General features: G+C 40.7%; 1 non-coding gene across 1 annotated transcript; it reads right to left on the bottom strand.

The window, feature by feature from the left end:
* On the bottom strand, positions 222-293 carry TRNAF-GAA. The gene has a single exon. It is a non-coding gene; the product is annotated as a tRNA-Phe (tRNA).

Genomic DNA, 11552 nt, shown 5'->3' with positions numbered 1-11552 from the left:
AGAGGAACCTGGCAGGCAACTGAAGCATGCATTCATGCAGTGGCCTCAGGAGTCCAAAAGCTCCAAATCCTAACATGAAGTGAAGTGAAGTGAAGTGAAGTAGCTCAGTTGTGTCCGACTCTTTGCCACCCCATGAACTGTAGCCTACCAGGCTCCTCCGCCCATGGGATTCTCCAGGCAAGAATACTGGAGTGGGTTGCCATTTCCTTCTCCAGGGGATCTTCCCGACCCAGGAATCGAACCTGGGTCTCCCGCGTTTCAGGCAGACACTTTAACCTCTGAGCCACCAGGGAAGCCCATATCCTAACATACCTTCCTCTAATTCTCCCTGATTTCTACTATATCTCCTTATTTCCTAATCCCATCATGTTGTACCTGATGTCCAACCTTGATTCTTTTTTTCTGGAGTTTTGTTGGCTGAATCTGCTCATTTCTTATGGGTGTTTATCCCCTGTGAATCTTTGTATTTTAACTTCCTCTCTCTGCTGAATCATTTACCACTCTCCGTTTACTTCCCATCTACCAAAAATATCTTAGCTTTTCTTACCCATTGTCTCCTTTCCTGTGTCCTTGTCCCTGTGTGTTTATATAATTTTCGTTTTCTTCTTTGAATATTATTTTAATGGAAATGGGAGAGGAGAGAGATACATGTGGTCAATCTTCCACACCTAAACAGAAACCCCAGGGGAAAGGGGTGGGGGAGAAGAGTTGTGATTGTTTTTGGAAACATTATGCAGAAGTATAAAGAAACAGCTAAAAGTGGAGTCATTCCATATAAATGAGGGGTAGAATTCCTCTTACCATCTTCTCTCTTTTCCTTTAAACCCAGATAAACTCTGAGAATACAGGTGGAAGAAAGTCCTAGTGCAAACAAGGAGTGGTCCCAGGTGAAGACTGTGGTCTCCCAGTTCTCTTCTGGGTCTTTTTGCCAAAATACGGAGTGACCAAGGGGCCATGGGGAGTCCTGCTATGATTTTTCCATGGTCCTTTTTCAGATTCTGTCACTCAACAAAGATTCCTTAAGTACGTTATTCCTTGGGATGCTTAAGATGGCCTGGGGGACAAAATAGCCTCTATGCTCAAGGCACTGAAAAGCCAGGAGAAGGCTGGTGGGGAAGTGACTTTCACATCACACACTGTTTCAAAGTCTGTCCCATCTTACATGTCCTCCAGAGCTCAGAGGGCCTCCTGCCAGTCCCTGCCTTCATCTTGATTATCAAAATGCATGAATCTCAAGAAGTTCTGCAGGGGATATTCATAGAGGGCACAAACAAATGGTGAACAGGTACGTGTTGCCCCTACAATCCCACCAAGTTCTAATTCCACTGCCCAGCACAGCTCCCTGGTCTCAGTGGAGACCTTGAAGGATGGAAGCTCTAGGCAATGGCAATTCATATCCTCATATTCAAAAAAGTATTGCTCAGGCATCAAATTCAAAGTGGGAGATATGTATCAGCAGATGAAAGTCTTGATGAGCACACTCTCATTTAAAACTTCTTTTTTATCCTCTCTTTTTCCTTACATGCCTACTCGTCCTTTCCTCATTTAAAGGACTTGCTTTAAGCACCATCCCAAATGCTCACATGGAGGCAAATAAATATGCTTTGCTTGTCCCCAGCTACGAGTCCTCTAATGTAAAGGTTACATGGCAAATATTTTCTATCCCAAATGTCAAAACAACCATGGACTTCCCTGAGGGTGCTGTTTTTCAAAAACTCTGTGAAATCAGATTGGCAGGCCAAGAAAGACGAAATGCTGCCACCACACATATCCCTTGAAAAACCCCAGTAAATGGCATACTCACAGTCCAGACGGTGACACTTGGGAACACCCCAAGCTAGGGCTCTTGGGGGCTCAGGAGGCATCATGGGTGGCAGGTCCAACCACAGCCACCCACCCTCCACACACTCCTAGTCAAGCCCATGGCCCTCACACCATCTGCACAGTTTTCCTGACAAGAAAATCTCCAGATGCACACACCTCACTCAGAAGGAATAATTAGGCTTAAAAAAACTTTCTGTGGGAAAAACTCATACATCTCTGTAGGTTTATTGTCAGAATACCAAACTCCACCATGCAAATATAATAGTATCAGCAGCTTTCTTGCATGTTTTTCCCTCTACAGAATTCCAAATTGCTATACCCACCACAGGACAAATCTGACATAGTAATTCAGGTTGGTGGGAAAACTCTGGCAGCAATTTTACAGATCTTTGTTCTCCCTTCTAGGTAAGGGGAGGGTAGGAAGAGAGCAAAGAGAAGACGTGAGAAAGTTATTAACTTGTTCATAGCCTTCCCTTCCCTCTGCCTGATGCAGGTTTGGGAACTTGCCTGCTTACCTGATCTTCTTTCCTGAGAGTTCTGTAAAAGGAAGAGTAAAAGTCACACTGCAGGATTCTATACAGAAAATCAATAAGAATGAAAGAAAAACTGCACCCCCCAAGGGGCTGGGTGAAATGATGGAAATGTGGCATATTGGGAAGCACTGTAGGTGAGGGATCTTGGAGAAGAGAGGTGATGGAAAGATAAACAGAGGGACAATTGTTTGATATTTTTCTGCACTAAGTGAGTGAGAAATTCCTCAAAGTTCCCTTGAGTGAAACAATGGAAGACAATGGGTAATGCTACCATTCGTTGCTGCAGTCTATGTACTTGAATGTCCTTAAATAACTGAGATACACAAAGAAGATTCAAATTTTTATTGGCACTATAATTCTGTAACTATGACTCATTGCAGAAGCTTTCTCAACCTACCCAGAGTGTAGCTCTGTACAAACATAAATTATCTACCCAACTCTTCTGTGACCTCCAGTGATATTTTGTCCTCTTCAGCCACTTTCTGTGGATCAGCCTTCTAGGCTGTCTTCCCTTCTCTTCCTCCAGAAATGCACCCTTGACTTTGAATGGTTTTTAATCCAGTGTACTCATTGAACTGAGCACTATCCAATAAATGGAGAATAATGTTTGAACCAATGAAAAGTTAAGGACTCTTTGACTGATATGCTTAATACCTTTTCTCTGCCTGTCTAGGTTTACAATTCCTCATCTTGGTCTAGACCCCTGGGGGCTTACTAGCATGGCCTGATTAATGAAACACCTTGCTCTGATTTCCAGTTGAGTTTGTCCTGTGGGAAGCACCAGTAGGAGACCTAAGGATAGGAGTTGAGGCTGGTTGTTTATTCTTCAAACTCGATTCCTGCTCTCCAGCAGTGTTTCTCAACCGAAGACATAGCCTCAGTCTAGAGACCCTCTCCCCCGACTCTCCTTCCTGGGCTATGATAACCAGTACTCCGCTTGGTCAATCAGGTCTGGAGTTCATTTGCTCTGGAGTTGGTGCTACCCCTATGAGTTTTCCCATCTCCTCACCCATATCCTTGTCAACAGTCTCTTTGTTAGACTCCCTTCAAATTATCCAATTAGAATCTGCCATCTGTTTGCTGCTGGGACCCTGACTGACAAGTGTGGCAGAATGAAATTTAGCCTACTCAGAAGGTGTATTTATTGAGCCATTATAAAAACAAACATAAGCTGATTAAAAAATCATGTTAGACTTAAGATATGTAAGAAAGCATTGCATGCATGCTAAGTCACTTCAGTCATGTCCGACTCTGTACAACCCTAAGACTATAGCCTGTCAGACTTCTCTGTCCACGGGATTCTCCAAGCAAAAATACTGGAGTGGGTTGCCATGCCCTCCTCCAGGGGAATCTTCCAAGGGAATCTTCCAAACCCAGGGATTGAACCCACATCTCTTATGTCTCCTACATTGGCAGGCTTTTTTTTTTTTTTTTTTTTTAACCACTAGCACTACCTGGGAAGCCCAAGAAAGTATCAAACTGTAACAAATAAATCATATCAATAATATGTGTTTCCTATATCTAGGAAGCTTATGATTCCAATCACTGTATTATAAGAAAGGCTGTTTAAAATCTTATACAATTATCTTTTTTTTTTTAACTTCTAAAAGAAAAAAAAACCCAAAACACTGCTTTCTACAAAGGAGTGGAGAAGGGTACAATTTAACCCTAATAGAATGAGATGAGAAGGATGTGGCTGGGATAAGTAAAAATTATAAACAAAATTAAAATGAAATAGAATTAAGATCTATAGCAGAAGAAGCAGTAACGAGTAGAATTGTCATTGAATAAAATCAAGTCAGTGGTTACAAAGGAGTCGTTTGCAGAGCTTTTTTCATAACACAGAGGAAATATATGCAGAGAAACAGCCAAAGACCAGCTGAGATCTAAGTGAAGCTGCTAAACAGGTGGCATACAAGATAAATATTCAGCAAGCAAAGTTTTCTAATGTATCAGAGTAATTACTGAGAAAATATAGTGGAAAAAGATTCCATTCATGTTAAAAATATAAATAAATTAATATATAAAATAATTAATATATTTGTTTATATTAACCACAAATTGATGTTTGGGGTTGTACAGAGAAAACCACAGAACTTTATTTAGCTATAACAAAAAATGGAATTAAATGTTATTTTAGTGGATAGGAAAATTTACTATTGCAAAAGTATCAGTTATTCACAAATTAATGTAGAAATTTAAGTGCAATAATGACCGAAAGCCTAATGGGACTTTTTTTTGGTGTGGCATGAAGATGACAAGGACTTGACAAAGGATTCCGTATTTATATAAGGAAATGTACAAAAAAAAAAATCAAAGAATTTTGAAAATCAAGCATAAAAAAATGACTGTTATAAAGTTACAATAATTAAAACACGATTACTTTTACAATAATGTAAAATAATGGAAAGGGGGACTACATGAAATAGAATAGCTATTCCAGAAATAACAGTATCTTTAAGTGTACAATGAGATGGTGCCAGTGCCAAGTTGCGTCAGTCATGTCCGACTCTTTGCAACCCTATGGACTGTAGCCCTTCAGGCTTCTCTGTCCATGGGATTCTTCAGGTAAGAATACTGGAGTGGGTTGCCATGCCCTCCTCCAGGGGACCTTCCCCACCCAGGGATCAAACCCACGTCTCTTCTATCTCCTGCATTGGCAGGCAGGTTCTTTACCCCTGGTGTCACATGGGAAGCCCTAATGAGATAGTACTGAAGAAAAGAAGGATTATTCAAAGCTTGGTGCTGAAACAAGTGGATACATTTTGAAAAAAATATGTTCATTTTTACCTCACCTACCTACACCAAAGCCAATTCTAAATGGTTTAAAGAACTACACCTTAAAAATTATACCGTTAAGAGCTAGAAAAATAATGCTTATAAAATCTTAGATTGAGAAAGAATTTTCTATGTAAAAGTTATGAGAGGGACTTCTCAGTGGTAAGGAATCCATCTGCTAATGCAGGGAACATGGGTTCCAATTCCTGGTCCAGGAAGATCCCACATGCCTCAGGGCAACTAAACCTGTGTGCCGCCAGTACTGAGACTGCACTCTAGAGCCTGCGAGCCGCAGCTAATGAAATCCATGCCCCCTAAAGCCCAGGCTACGCAACAGTAGAAGCCACCACAATGAGAACTCCGTGCACCACAACTAGAGTAGCCCCTAGAGAAAGCCTGCGAACAGCAAGGAAGACCCAGCGCAGCCTAGACAAATACATAGATTTTTTTAAGTTATGAGAACATAGTGAAGTCGCTTAGTCGTGTCCAACTCCTTGCGACCCCATGGACTGTAGCCTACCCGGTTCCTCTGTCCATGGGATTTTCCAGGCAAGAATACTGGAGTGGGTTGCCATTTCCTTCTCCATGAACATAAGTCATTAGGAAATACTTTGTTAGTTTTAAAATTAACTTCTATATGATGTAAGATATTAGAATTCAGGTAAAATATTAGAGTAACTGCTGTAACAAAGAGTCAACAATATAATGGCTTAAAAAACAAAGCATTTTATGTACTCTCACCTAAGAGTCCAAGAGGTGTCACTCAGGTGTCCTTGCTGCTGCTGCTGCTAAGTCGCTTCAGTCGTGTCCAACTCTGTGCGACCCCATAGACGGCAGCCCACCAGGCTCCCCCATCCCTGGGATTCTCCAAGCAAGAACACTGGAGTGGGTTGCCATTTCTCTCAAATTCCTTGCTCTTCTAGGGCATTGTTGTTGCCTGTGGTTAGAGCTAATCTGTGCCACATCCGGTCCTCTAGGTGGGAAGCAGGGGAAAGGATGCGCTCCCACCATCTTAAAGACCTGGCCAGACAATGGCAACCATCACTTCTGCTCACATTCGATTGGCAGGTAGTTGGCCGTCTGGCTCCATTTAACTGCAAGAGGAGTAGAACTCCCAGTCCACAAGCCCAGTTATCTGGACTGTGGAAAAGAGAGAACAAATTTAGGTGGAAAATAGCAGATCCACCACACCGTCATAAAGACAATTGAAAGGCAGAGAGAAGAACAGAAAAAATCTGCAGCAAATATGGAAAAATGTTGTCATCATTATGATATAAAGAAGTCTATAGAGGTAATTCAAATTGAACTAATGCACCAATAAAATGGAAAAAAGACATAAACAGACAATATAAATGTCTCATAAACATGAAACTTGGCATTGGTTGCAACAAAGAAAATTAAAATGGAAATAATTAAACACCACTGTTTATCAATCTGTTTGGCAAAATCTTTCTTAATGGCCATTCCCAATGCTAGCAGTGTGGTGAGACAACTTTATTGAGTAGAATAAATATCAGAGCATTCACCCTTTGTAAAATATAAGATTTTTCACCAAAAAGCTCAACTATTGTGCTTCTTCTGGAACTCTGAATTCATGTTAAGAATCTACCCTAAGGAAATAACCCAAGATATGGTCAAAGCGGTGTGTACAAATATGTTCACTCTAGCACAAACAATTGGAAATAACCTAAATGTCTGACAATAAAAATGGCTAAATAAATTATGTGTAGGGAAAACACTACTGCTGTCTCCATGTCACCATTTCACTTTATAGACAACTTCTGTCCACACTCCCACTTGGGAAGTGCTGGCAAGGAGAATATATTAAATTTCTTCATTCTTTACTCTCTTCTTTCCCAGAGAGAAATAGCTTATGGTTTTCATAGGGCATCATATCAATGGGCCATATGCTACAGAGATAGAGCAGGATTATTAGGAAAGGCCAGACCTCCACCCCTGCTTCCCCATAAGCAGTATGATCTGTCTCAGTATAAAGATCCACAGGCTTCCACATTCTCCATTCTGCAAAAACTGGATTAATGTGGCAGGTCTATAGTTTCCATATGAGTGGCCATAGCTGAGTGTCTCAGAATTCACTTTGTAAGCTCAGTTATTCAGATAGACATAGCCAATATTGGGAGATGTAGTGGTGGGCAGGGGATAATTCTCAGATCCTACTCTCTTTCTCCAAGCTAACTTCTCTGGGAAGTTCTAAATTCTGAGAATTATGAGGCCTTTTTTGATAAGGGTACTTTGTCCATACACAGCGCCCTATGCCCATATTCTACTTCCATGTTAAAAAACATGGAGGGATTAACACCCTCAACCTTCAATACTAGGGGACACCTGTAAGTGAAATAATATCGATATTGTTTGAGAATTATGGTTATTTTTACAGGAAATGTTATTAGGAAAATGCTATATGATATCTAATGGAAAGGCAAGTAACTCAGACCTCATTTCAGCAGTATAGAAAGCCAAAATATATTTGCAAGAGAAAAGCATATAAAAATTCTAGATAGTGCTTTTTTTAATCTTTTCAAGCTTTGTTGAACTGGAATGAAAATAAGTGAAGTCCTCACAGCTCAGGTCATAATGCCCAAGACAAGGAAGCACCCAATGAAGCTGGTGCCTTTGGCTTTAATAGGCGACAGGATTAAAGGGGAAAAAGCTTAGACCATGTACAGAGTAGGAGTAGCATCAGATAACCTGCCACATAAAGCTGGGGCCACGGAAGGCAACTCTTTTGATGTATAGACAAATTTTCTGCTGCCATCCAGAAGGAGGTAACTAAGAAAAATTTCCAATCTCAGCCTTGGCTTGTAGGAGCAGACAAAAATCTCCGTGAGAATTTGTAACTGCCAGCCAGTTTTCACATGGGTTTGGAGCTGGAATTTGATGGCCCCAAATATCTAAGTCATGAATTTGGTTTAAAGAGTTCCCAAGGATCTGGCAGAATCACATACAACTCCCCTCTGTAGAATCATACCACAGAAAAAAATTCTGGGATCACAGATCATGAGCCCTGTCTCTCTCTCTCCCTGTCCCTGCCTCACACACACAGACACACACACACACACTCACATGTCTGAGGTATCAAGCCACCATGAAAAATCACTCATAGAAACAAAAATCAGGCAATTAGATCTGCAAAGATGGTGGATATTCAAGTGACCTGATGCAGAATATAAATTTAACATTTTTAAATAAAAGAAATGACTAAAATCATGGCCAAGGAATAAGGGACTAGAAAAATAAATGAGCAAGCAGATTAGAAAAAAGAGAAATAAGACTTCTAGAAATTAAAAATACAATGAATACAGTTAGAAATTTAATGAATGGATTAAAAACCAATTGTGTGTGTTAGTCGCTCAGTCAGGTCTGACTCTTTGTGACCCCATGGACTGTATAGCCCACCAGGCACCTCTGTTCATGGGATTCTCCAGGTAAGAATACCGGAGTGGCTTTGCCATTCCCTTCTACAGGGGGATCTTCCCCACCCCGTGATCTAACCTGGGTCTCCGTCATAGATGGCTCAGCCACCAGGGATTAGACACATAGTAATTCCAATCTTGGGAATTTGTCATAAGGAAACAAATTAACAGCAGAGCAGTAAAAAAAAAAAAAAAAGTCACAGACAAGTTCACTGCGTCAATGTCTACAAAGAAAACCTTGGGAATAATCTTTATGGCTTAAGCTTTAAGATTAATAATGTTTTCAGTAAATAAAATCTGTTAAGCTTCTAAAGCTTCCCTGATGGTTCAGTTGGTAAAGAATCTGCTTGCCCCGGTTCAATTCCTGGGTCAGGAAGATCAGCTGGAAAAAAGCAAATTAGATATCTGAAAGAACTCGTGAATTAATCAATAAATCAATTAACTTGTGTTAATATTTTTAATAGTATGTAAAGACAGACAGAGATTCACTCAGTCATGTCCAACTCTTTTCGACCCCACAGACTATAGCCTGCCAGGCTCCTCTGTCCATGGGATTTCTCAGGTAAGAGTACTGGAGTGGGTTGCCATTCACTTCTCCAGGGGATCTTCCCCAACCCTTGATCAAACCTGGGTCTCCTGGATTGCAGGTAGATTCTTTACCAACTGAGGCACCAGGGAAGCCCAATAATATCTATAGGTATATGTTTTCATATTATGATTTACTATTTCAAGTTTACATAATTTGCCTTTGATTTCAATTTTCAGAGGACTTTTACTTATAAAATTACATTATCCTGAAAATAATCCCATGCGATTTTTAGAGGGGACATTAATCCCCAACTTGATTGCAAATTCTTTGAAAGTAGGGGTAGAAATCTATTTTTGGTCCCCCACAAATTCTTACATGCAATCAACAGATATTGAATCTGTTGAATAAATATGGTTAAGTCCATTCAGTGCTTCTCTAATCTGTAATGCATTTGAACAAAATATCTACTCTCTTTTTAAAATTTTTTCTCCAACTTAAAAGTAGTTCTTTTTCACAAGTGATTTTCAAATCACAAAATTGAAGTTTCTGGAATGGAAACAACATGTGTAAAGACCATTTAATTGGGTACCTAGAGACCCAGTTCTGCCCTGATGTAGTCATTTGAATTTGGACAAAGGAAGAGGTATAGTTGAATTAGGTAAATATTGATGGAATGTCTGCCAAGTGCCAGACATTGTTTGGTAACTTACATATGTTATGATCTCAGCAGTCTTTGGAGAAAATGTCTCAAAGTGATCATTTCTGTGTGTGTAACACAATGTGTAAAAGAATCATCATTTACTAGGTGCTGTATTTTGGGTCAGGCACTGTGCCAGTTACTTGACATACTTTTTATTTTATTTTATTTTTTACCTCAGTGGTTAACCAATTGTTCCAGCATTTACATGGCATTTTCTCATAGAAATCTCTCTGGCAAGCATTAGAGTGTCAATGAAATAACCCCCCACATCTGCTCTGTCCCAAATGCTTCTTCAAGATCCATGGTAGTAAGAGGGGCCATAACAAAGAGAAAGACCAGCCAGCTTTCCCCCACAGCCTACATTAGAGGGGGGATAGGAGGCTGATACCTTTATTCCCTGAAATAACAGTGGGGAGCAGCAACTCAGTGGGGGCTTTCTGTCAGTGTCTTAGGAGGGTGGCAGGAATTACAAACCAAGGTCCACTATTCTTAGAACCTGTAAAGGATCTGCAAACTTTTGCTCACCTTTTGTTTTAACTTCATTTGTGAAAATCAGCTCATATGATTGGACTCTACCTGAGAGGCTCTCAGAGCCTGGTAGACTACAGTCCATGGGGTCACAAAGAGTCAGACACGACTGAGCGACTTCACTTTACTTCACTTTACCAGAGCTTGCTGGAAAAATCCAAAAAAGTCTCTGAAGGAAATAAAACCTAATGTAGATTGAGGTGGCCAAGAACAATTTGAAACCCAAGCCAGAATCATGGCAGGAGTTCAGCTGGCCTAAGATACAGAAGGAACAGAACAATGAAGTCCAAGTGGACATGACCCTCGCATCCCCAGAAATCTAGGTGAAAGCTCTAAACAGTAACAAATGCCTATGTGGTACTTTTATGTATATGTATAATTTATATTTTGTTAATATATATAAATACATATATTTTCTCTATTTAATCCTTTCTGGTAAGCATCATTGTTAGCCTCATTTTTTAGATGAGGACACATGTACTAAGATCACAGGTATCCCGCAGCAGAGCCAGAGTTCACTTGCAGGCAGTCTGACTCCAGAGTCCTAGCTCTTTACCATTAGCTCCACCACCTCTCACATAGGGATCAGATATTCCCAGGATGTACAGAGAATTTCAGCGACTAGAGCATTCTATGTGCCACATTAGTCCACAACGGTTGCATAGTACTCATAGACTGAGAATTCCCAGGAAACTTCGGTCTGCAGAATTTTTCACCTCACTTATACAACAAACCTAGGTATGACTCAGTAATCAAAGCTCAGCTTCTTCGTATGCCCGATCACCCCTGCACTCATTCATTCAGATATCATCACAATAAAGGCAGAGCTCTGCTGCCAGCCTTGCCCATGATCACACTGTGATCTATAACTGTGGTTGCCTTCCTCTGAACCAAGCATCAAAAAGCTGTATGCTGGCTTTACTGTAACTCACAGCTCCATGATGGGCTTCTCAGGTGGCTCAGTGGTAAAGAGCCTGCCTACCAATGCCTGAACCAAAGGAGACGTGGGTTCAGTCCTGGGTTGGGAAGATCCTCTGGAGGAGGACATGGAACCCCACTCCAGTATTCTTGTCTGGAGAAACCCATGGACAGAGGACCCTGGTTGGCTACAGTCCATGGGGTCAGCGAAGAGTCAGACATTACTGAAGCGACTGAGCATGCACAGATTGTTCCAGAATAATGAAACCTCTCCAGTTCAGCAGGAGTAGTGGAAGATCATTTACTTT

This window comes from Capra hircus, chromosome 3 (genome assembly GCF_001704415.2).
Source record: "Capra hircus breed San Clemente chromosome 3, ASM170441v1, whole genome shotgun sequence".
In the NCBI taxonomy this organism is placed as follows: domain Eukaryota; kingdom Metazoa; phylum Chordata; class Mammalia; order Artiodactyla; family Bovidae; genus Capra; species Capra hircus.
Note: the sequence above shows the minus strand (reverse complement) of the source record. Positions and strands in the feature narration are given on the sequence as shown.